Raw genomic sequence first — 9,693 nt, 5'->3', positions numbered from 1 at the left:
AAGCATCATCCGTGCAACATTGTAGAAGCAGATCACTCAAATTACTATGTGAAACCTGCAGAAAAAGTATTATAAGCACACATTATTAAGCATGTCAATGTACAAGCCATATCTTGTTTGTATTCTTAATATGTAGAATATCCACATTCCATTCAGAAATGTTGTATCCCAGGCTTTGCTACAGACCCACTTACAATCCACCAATACAACATTTGGACAAATTATCCATAATTAGGCACAATCAACAGTTGCCTATATGACTCAAAAAAACAGTTGCCTATATGACTATTTATCCAATAATACTCATTCAATGGTAAAATTATTTTAAGAAAATCGCAAAGCATTATCTACCAGCATTATCTAGCAGTATTATATATAAAGCTATCAAAGACATTTAGGTATACCCAATTTTTCTGATTGAAGTTGCTCTAATAAAACAAATTTATAAAAAAAATAATTTTTTTTTTAAAAAAAAAAACCAAATTTAGAACAAAAGCAACCAAAACAAGCAGCTAAGAAAGCAAACACTCTTTATTTCATATCTTTTCTTGATTAAGAAATTTCAGCAAAAGGGGAATACCAGACTCTCTATCCCACTGCCAAGACCCTCTGCAAGTCCAGAGAGAAGATCAAGAGAGCATACAATAAACTCTTTATCATATTGAACCCCTGCTGAAACAGGATCAACTTGCAATAGAAACAACTTGCAAAAATTACAAGCGGACCATATTTTATAGGGATCAAAGATTTTACAAGGAAAACAAAAACTTTCAATACCATGCAGATCAAAAGTGACTTTAATGCCACAACAATGACGAATATTTGAGGTTTCAAAAATTATATGGATGTGATACCAGCATGCAAACGTGCACAGGATTCTTCAACTCCCTTTTTCATTGGATGGCTGCCTATGATTATTTCCACATTTCTAGTTTCCATGACCCTTTTTTTTTTTTTTTTCTTTTTTTTTTCTTTTCTAACTTTTTTCTTTTTTTGGTTACACGTTTCTCTTATACGTTCCTCTCAAACATGATGGAAGATGCTTGGACACATGCATACCAATTTTTTGATCACATGTATTGTATAATCAGAACAAGGAACAATTATCTTAGAATATCAAATGGGTAATGAGGATTTAGGTGATCCCAAATGCTACACCTTCTCATACAGAATTTCACACACTGCCTTTGCACACAAAGAAAAGGAACTTGATATACTGATTTACAAAATTACACAAATGCTACAACTTCAGTTAGAACCTCAACTGAGAAGGATCTTCATACATGTAAACAACACAAGCATTCTTAGCTTTAATCAATGTGCAACAAAGAGGTCTGCGCTATTCTTACATTCAATAGCAAAATAGTCACCGAACAAAAAGATGACAAAATCAATGACTATTTACAAAACTACATGATTAGTTCACTTAAATACAAAATAATACCCAAATACCAATGACTATTTACTACTACGCTTCTCAATGATTTCCATTTGGAAAGATTGAATATATTCAACTTGCACTCTAGACAACTGGCTTGTATCCATCATCATAATTTCTCTTTCTTCTTTCTTTTGTTCCCTTGCCTCTTTCCTATGTTCAACCTCAAGCTTTTGTTTTTCAAATTCTTCTTTCTTTTGTTCCCTTTCCTCTTTCCTAAGTTAAACCTCAAGCTTTTGTTTCTCAATACAAATGATCTCCTCCTTTGTCGTATCGATCTCTTTCTTTCTTTCCTCATGTAATATCTTCTTCGCTTCCGCTAATCCACTCAAAACCTCCATCACAATCTCTTTCTCTCCACAATTGTTGCTCTTTCTTTTTCTCTCTCTCTCTTTCGCGGCCTTCTTGCCTATAGGTCTCTCCAAGTCTACATGTACATTTTGATCATCGTTATATTCCCCTAAATGTATAACATTTAGAGGATAAGAAGTACTTGTATCAAGGCATTTCCTTTTCAAATCTAATTGAGCCAACATATATTTCTTCCATTTCGGTACTGTCTTCAACATATTCCACAAATGTTCAAATTGAAATATGGCACTGTTATTGAACTCCCGGTACATAGCCTTTGCCATATTGATCTGAAAGAAAATTCATAAAATGAAAATAATTAAAATGTTGAATCAAATAAATGACTAATTTACACTACTAGTAAGAAATCATTTATACCTTATCTTGCTCACCAATACCACTTTGATTCCTATGTTCAACTTGTTCTAAGTACCCACAGAATTTGTTGATGACTTTTTGGATGAAAGACCATCGATTTGAAAAAGAATGTGCAGTCCGTTCTACAGTGGTTTCTTTCTTGTTCTCATTATAGTTCTCCAAAATCCTATCCCAAAATTTGGTGCTTTTTTGAGAATTCCCTTGAATTGGATCAAGACCAGTATTGAGCCAAGCCTTTACTAGTAAAACGTCTTCTTCTATTGAGAAGTTTGTTTTTTTAGTAGTAGACTTCTTTTTAGGTTGGGGTGGATTTTCATTGTTATATTGACTCCCCTCTTGTAAGAGCATGGTGAAGCTTTGGGTAGGAGTTTCATTGAACTCTTGCAACCCCTCTTGTGAGTCCATGAGTGCAAGTAGCTGAATGAAAAAAAAGGAACTAAAAATATCATAAATTTGGTTCGATTCATGGATCCATGTAACATTAAAGATGCAATAAATGTACACATAACATTCTAATTTGCCTTGAACCAATCCCTTAACAATAAGGAGAATAAACTCTAAATGATATTCAAAGATGCACTTTTGGCTTGGGAAATCAAAGGGTACAAAAGCACTCAAAGACTAAGTTGTAAATTTAAATTGAAGCAACACATTATTCAATCTATGGTGCGCGCTACAATGTGGGATCTACTACCCTAATTTATTGGGTTCGATTAACAAAGTAAATACACATTTAAGATGGGAGGTGTGTGGCACTTTACATATCATTGCAGATTGTAGAAAAGGTAGGCTCTACAAAACTTGAGGAAGAAGAGGATATCTACCCCAACTACCTCATCAAATCCACAATGACAACAAATCTGACCTCACATCCATCTAACCTCCCCAACAATCTGACCCAAGTATATAACCAATTTCCTTAAGAGACGCTTCCAATGAACACCAAGAACCAAATATAGAAAAATGATTCATGCAGCTCTAAAGTGACAATTTCTAAAACCATCCAAATTCAGTGAACTTAGTTCTCGAATAATTCATGCAACTCTAAGAGGGGCAATCTCAAAAAATAAACAAAATTATTAATTGAACCAAATTGAAATGAAAAATAGAGACTAAATTTCCATTTATTAAACTTAGGTATCTGCCATGACACCCAAGAGGCAAAAAAAAAATGCTTCAATATTTGCAGAAGCACCACTAGACAAAAATTCAGTTAGGACAAATTGTCACCATATTTGAATAATCACCTCAACCATTATATATATACAAAAAATCATCAAACATGTTCTTACAGTTCATTCATACATACATTTATATGTAAATATGAATGTGTGTTTGTGGGAAGTCGAACACAGTCTAGGTTTTACTGAAGAAACTTCTTGGCAGCCGGCCAATTAGCTTTTATGGCAGCTTGAAGGAGGGGAGCACCCTTGGCAGTTTCTAAGTAACTTTTTTTCCCCTGGAAGTTTTAAATTTTTTATTTAAAAAAAGAAAAAGAAAAGACCCAAATTTATTAATTACAACTTGTGGGAAAAAATCATGACACTTGGATGCATTCTAAGATGTTGGATGAACTAATTTATACGTATGTGCAGCAAGTGAAATTTTGTCTTCTTCTTTTTTCCTTTGTATGTTCTTTTGATTCATTAACCTCAAGGCTCAAGCTACGATTGAGCCGAGGAGATCAATTTCTCTTCCTCTCCAAGGTTTCTCAAACCTTCTCAATAAATATAAGAATTCTATATACAAAATAATTTCAAAACACTTGATTACAGAGCAATGAACATTTAGGAGAAGACAAACCCAAATTTAGGAGAAATCGAACAAAAGGGAAGAATGAACCTTTCTGAGCTAGACATTGGGAATAACCAAATGCACTACGCTCGCAGGAAAAGGACTGGTTCAGCTTTGCCCAGGCACTGCCCATTCCACGACAACGGTGGCTCAACCACCGTTCTTCAGTCTCTCTCTCTCGGCTTGAACAGAACGCTCACCATTCTCTCTCAATCTCAAACTTTCTCTATTTTCGGTCTCCTCTCTACCTTGTGTAGAACAGATGAAAGTTGAGAGGTTGAAGAAGATGAAATTTTCGCAGAGAAAGGTTGTATTGAGCGAGATGGGTGGCGTGTTGGACAGGAAGGAGAAAGAGCTTGCGTTGAGACTTGTGCTGACAGGGGAGAGAAAGATTTATTTTTCAATTTAATAAGCCTTTGGATTGCTACAGTGAAACCCAATATATTGGGTTCCACTGTAGCATCTGATGATTTAAGGAACCACATAGGGAATCTGCTGTGGGACGTTTTTTGCGATTTTTTGGACATATTCCCTAAACATAGGGAACAGACTCCCTTATAGAGAGTCTGCTGGAAATGCTCTAAACCTACCGCATCACTCTAGCTCCACCAACCACAATTCGCTCATTAAAGACATCCTCGTACCGTCTCCCACAACATTCTCGACTTTTACACTATCCAAGGCACTTTTCTAGCACAGCCCCCTGTCGTTTCTTTCGCACTTCCCAAGACACTTATTATTTTTTTTTTCCCTCTTCCTTTGTGTGTGGAACTTCATTTCTCTTTTCTTTATATCATATCAATGACATTTTATTATTATTCAAAAACTCTTGCTCCTTCCCTACTTGACGAACACCAGATCTGAGCTTCTCCCCCTATAAATTGAAATTATCAACATCCTTTTGTTTTCACCGCCAGATATCTTGTTTCCTCTCGCCAAAGAACCCTTCTCCTACTCTGTGCAAGTTCTGGTGAGTGATGTGTTGGGTTTTTGTTAAAGTTTGAATTTAGTTGTAATGTTCTACTTCTCCTACTTATATTACTCTTTTTGATCATCGTTGCCAGTTGTGAACTGTGAAGAATATGCTTGGCTACGAACCTTCTTTGCTGATAGAGTATTCTCAGTCATTTCATTTTGTTAGGCTTAGCTCATTCTCTACCATATTACATGATTTATGCGTCGTGGATTTTGAATTCAGTTGCAACATGAGTAAAGCTCGCAAGGAGCTAATTTATGCTTTGAGATCAGACGTCTCCTTTTCTAAGAACAGTAGGTTCCCTGATGATGGTATGTACGTTTGTGTCGACAAACCGCAGTTGTTTGCACAAGTGGCGAAAGTGATACGGGTGCTTGCGACCCCTTACAGTCTGCTAACTGCCGCAGCCATTAATGACTATTTTTCTGCGTTAGCTCGCATGCATGAGCTGATCCATTCACAAGTGGGCGAAGATCGTGTAGTCTTCTCTAGGGAAACTTTTGAGAATGAGTTTCTGTTGTTATGGTGGGATCATTGATTGTAAATTTGTAGTGTTGTTGGCGATGGTCTACTGTGTTATCTTTAAGAAGTTTACCTCTATAATGACCCTGTTCTTGAGTGTGATACTCTTTGCTGTTCTTGCTTTCATTTATTTCGAAAACTAGAGATTGATGGGGAAATTCATGTTCCAAATCAAGTCACGACTTGTTTTTATCACACAACTTTCCTTTGGCTCTATCTATGTCTTCTCTTTTCTGAAGTTACATTTCCACATGTTTGTGCACAATTTAAAATTAAACCCAGATTGCATATCATGGTAACACTTTAGTTCCTTGCTAATATGAATTTGCTAGTTTATCAAAAGGATAAAGAATAATGCCATAAATAAATTGAGTCAAAATTGATGGTGTAGTGGGATAAAACTCTTTTCCCCGGTTTTGTATTATGATAAAAAAAAAAAAAAAAAAAAAATGGTCTCAAGTCAGAAGATATTTTATCATTAAGTGTGGTGGTTTAATAGTCCAAGAAAATTTCAAGTGGTTAGGTAAGGTGTAGGTTCGAATCTCTACAATGAAGAATCCCATGCCTGATTAGTATAAACCACATTTGTTCTCATTGATGTCCTGGTGGGGCGGGCGGTTAAGATATGGCTCGGTTGGTCTTAAGGGTGCGCCTGCGGTTTCCGTCGTCTAGGTCCCTCCTAAGCAGTCCCCTGCGGGTTTGTGCTACTATGGTCACGCTCAGGTAGAATAGCCACAATTGGTCTTCCCCTCCAACATTTTTTACTAAAAAAAAAAAAAACAATTGTGAACAAAATAAACATTTTTTTTTTTTGTTGTGTGGGCACACCATCATACATGAGATGAAAAATTAACATCTCACTCCTTGGGAGAAGTCTGTGTATTTCCAACAACAAAATCTGAGCAGAAATTTACACCATGATATTTGAGTAAGTGCATTATTTATACCCATTTATTACACTCATGTTATATTGGCTAGTGTAGTGCATTGTATGCCATTTAAAACACGACACATTAGTCAATGCGATTTGAGTGTAATAAATGAGTTCGAAAATGAGCATTACTCATGATATTTATACAACCATCTTCAAACTCTGGCTGCTGCACATACAACAATGGTCTAACAACATAACAAAACTCAAGTGCAAGGCAATTTGGTCGCATACATAATGGAACAGAAACCATGTTTACTTAAAATGGTTACCCTCTTCCTGCTTGTTCTTTTTCTTCCTTTCCGTTTTTCCCCCTTAATCGGCTAGGTAGGAGTTTTTTTTCATAATTTTGGGTATAAAAATGTATTCAAGTATGTTGTTATATATATTGAGACTTGGCAAAAGTGATAGAGAAAAACCTAGACCCTACAAAAAGCAAAAATTTCTAATGTTTGATTCTGCTACCTGAACTCACTTGGGTTTTCTTTGCTTCGGATGAGAGGAACACTATCTTCCCTCCAAATTATCCGCTCTTCACACAATGCTTCTGTCACCTCCACATATAGCCGATGCTCCTAAATTGAAAAAAAAATAAACAATAAATATGTCACAAAAAGGAATCCAACCCAAGTGGAAAGTTTATGCACAAGAATCCTGTAATTTTATCACCCAAGAGGGTATTAAAGTATTTTTGGTGAATACTTGGTAAAAAAAAAATTTGATAATTTTTTTTTAAAAAAAAAAAAAGCTAAAAGAACATTATTTAAGGAAGGCCTTGGCAGGAGATTAAGTATAGTGTTTGGTATTCTTGCTGAAAAAAAAAATATTGAATTTGGAGAAGTTCACAGACTGCCCCGACCTGCAAAATACTTCTTGCCAGCTCATCCTCCCCATTCGCAGATTACAATTTTAACCATATAAAAGTATGATTGTGTTTTCAATAAGTATGATTTTAAAAATTGAATTTTTTGAGGCGTTTGGTAAAACATGTTAAAAACTTTTTTTTTTTTTTTTATCAAATATTTGTTATGTAAAATCGTGATTTTAGTTTAAATTCGCGTTTTTTCAAATAAGTACCACATAGCCTACTTAGAGCATCCATATTGAGCTCTTCAAATAAAAGTTAAATTTGAAAAGAAAAAATCATTTTTTTCTTTTTTAAATTTGAAGAGTTACTTTTAAAATGAACCAAACATCGAACTCATTATATTTTCCTTTACTTTAGATAAATATTATTATTTTCTTACTTTTTTAATTCTTTTTTTTGTTCTGGGTAGATGAGAGAGAGAAGGAAAATGAATATAAAAGATTAAAAACTAAATAATTTTCACTTTTTGGCACTTGAAATTTGGAGAGCCTTTTGATCAAAGTTAAATTTGAAATATAATAGAGAGCTTGTTCAATGACTTTTTTTGTGAGTTTTTTCAAATTTTTAAAGAAAAGCCAAATTTAAAGAGCTCAATAGGAATGCTATGATAAAAATCGCATATTTTTTATTTTATTTTAAATTAAGTGTTTTTTAAATCTCAATGCCAAACGCATTACGTTTTATGATATCATTTAAGAATGCAGATTATTTTTTAAAAATCACAATCTTAAAAGCACCATAACTAAACCTACCACATCACTGCAGCTCCACTAACCACAAAAAAATCATTAAAAATTTTTCAAGCGGGAGAAAATTAAATTAAAAGAATGAAAAAAAAAAAAAAAAAATTGTGACGTATCAAATGTTGGCACGTCACTAAAGTGGTGCACATCACTACTTTGGTGACATGCCAGACTTTGGAACGTCACTATTGGCTGCATGGGGAACCAGCATATATCTTCTATTGGTTACAAGCCTAGGTGTGCAAAGATATTCTTTTTCTTTTTTCTTCCTCTCTTACTCTTCTTCTCTTGTTCTCTCCCTCTCCCAGCACGCAGTCACCTCTCCGATGCCGTTTTCTCTCCCTCTCGGGCGGTCTCTCTCCCCCTTGGGCAATCTAGCTTTCTCCCTCCAGCTATCTCTCTCCGGTAGGTATATACATATATATACCTAGAAGATCTTCAAATTACTCTAGGCTTTGATTTTTTTTTTTTTTTGCTGGGTTTGGGATTTTGATTTTTTTTTTGATGTTGGGTTGGGGTTTTTGAAATTTTTCTGGGTTTGATTTTTATGGTTGGTTTGGTTTGGTTTGATATTTCAAGTTGAATCCACTTGGGGAACAGACATGCTCTACTCTAATGGGTAATTTTTCCAAGTTCAAAACTTTTGATTTTGTTTACATTTGATTGATCTATTGTTGCTTGCAAAGATGGAAGTTCCTCTATGATCTGAAAATTATTCATGGTCAAACATGAATAATTTGATCTAGTCCTCCTAGACCAGATCTGCTGCCTCTGCAGGTCAAAATTTGTCCCATTCCAGCCAAAAGTTGCTGATGTTCAAGAATCGCCGATGTTTCAAAAATCCGGCACCATCAACTCCGGTCAATTTCCTCAGCGGCCACCAACTTCAACAAGATGCTCCATTTTCAATTAAGACCAAAATCCGACTGAGCCATAGTCTGACCTAGTTTCCACCGTCGCTCCCTCAAGTCCGACTGAGTCATAGTCTGACCCAGCCCCACCAGGGCATCAATGGAAACTAAGGTGGCTAATACTTATTAGGCATATGTGGGGATTCTCTATTGCAGAGATTCGAACCCACACCTTAGTACATGTCTAACCACTTTGGAGATTTCCTTCGGCCATTGAACCACCATCATTGATGGTCTTATATAGAATTATATTTAGGGCCCGTTTGGGAGTGCGATTTTAATAAGTGCGATTTTAAAAATTGCGTTTTTAAAAATTACGTTTTTAAAATCGCTACTTTTTAAAATCGCACACGTGTTTGGTAAAAGATACTAAAAAATACTTTTTTTATCAATTGAGTGTTTTGATAACATTAGCATATAATTGCGGTTTCATGACCAAATTACCAATAAGGATGAACAAGACAGAGAGGATGAAGGAAAAAAAAAAAACAGAGAAAAGAAGAGTTTTAATATATTTTAGGTGGGTATTCTTGGCATTTTTTTCATTCCCGTTCTAAAAAATATAACTTTTGCGCCAAATATCTTTTTAATAGAAATCGTGATTTTGTTTTAAATTCGCACTTTTTCAAATAAGCACCCTCTAATCAGCTTATGAAAATCGCAGATTTTTTTGCGATTTTAAAATTTACGTTTTTAAAATCGCAATCCCAAACACCCTAAAGTTGCGATTTGGTTTAAAATCACAGATTATTTTTTTAAAAACGCACTCCCAAACGCACCC

The sequence above is a fragment of the Corylus avellana genome, chromosome ca2, assembly GCF_901000735.1.
Source record: "Corylus avellana chromosome ca2, CavTom2PMs-1.0".
Classification (NCBI taxonomy): Eukaryota; Viridiplantae; Streptophyta; class Magnoliopsida; order Fagales; family Betulaceae; genus Corylus; species Corylus avellana.
This window is presented reverse-complemented; position numbering follows the sequence as displayed.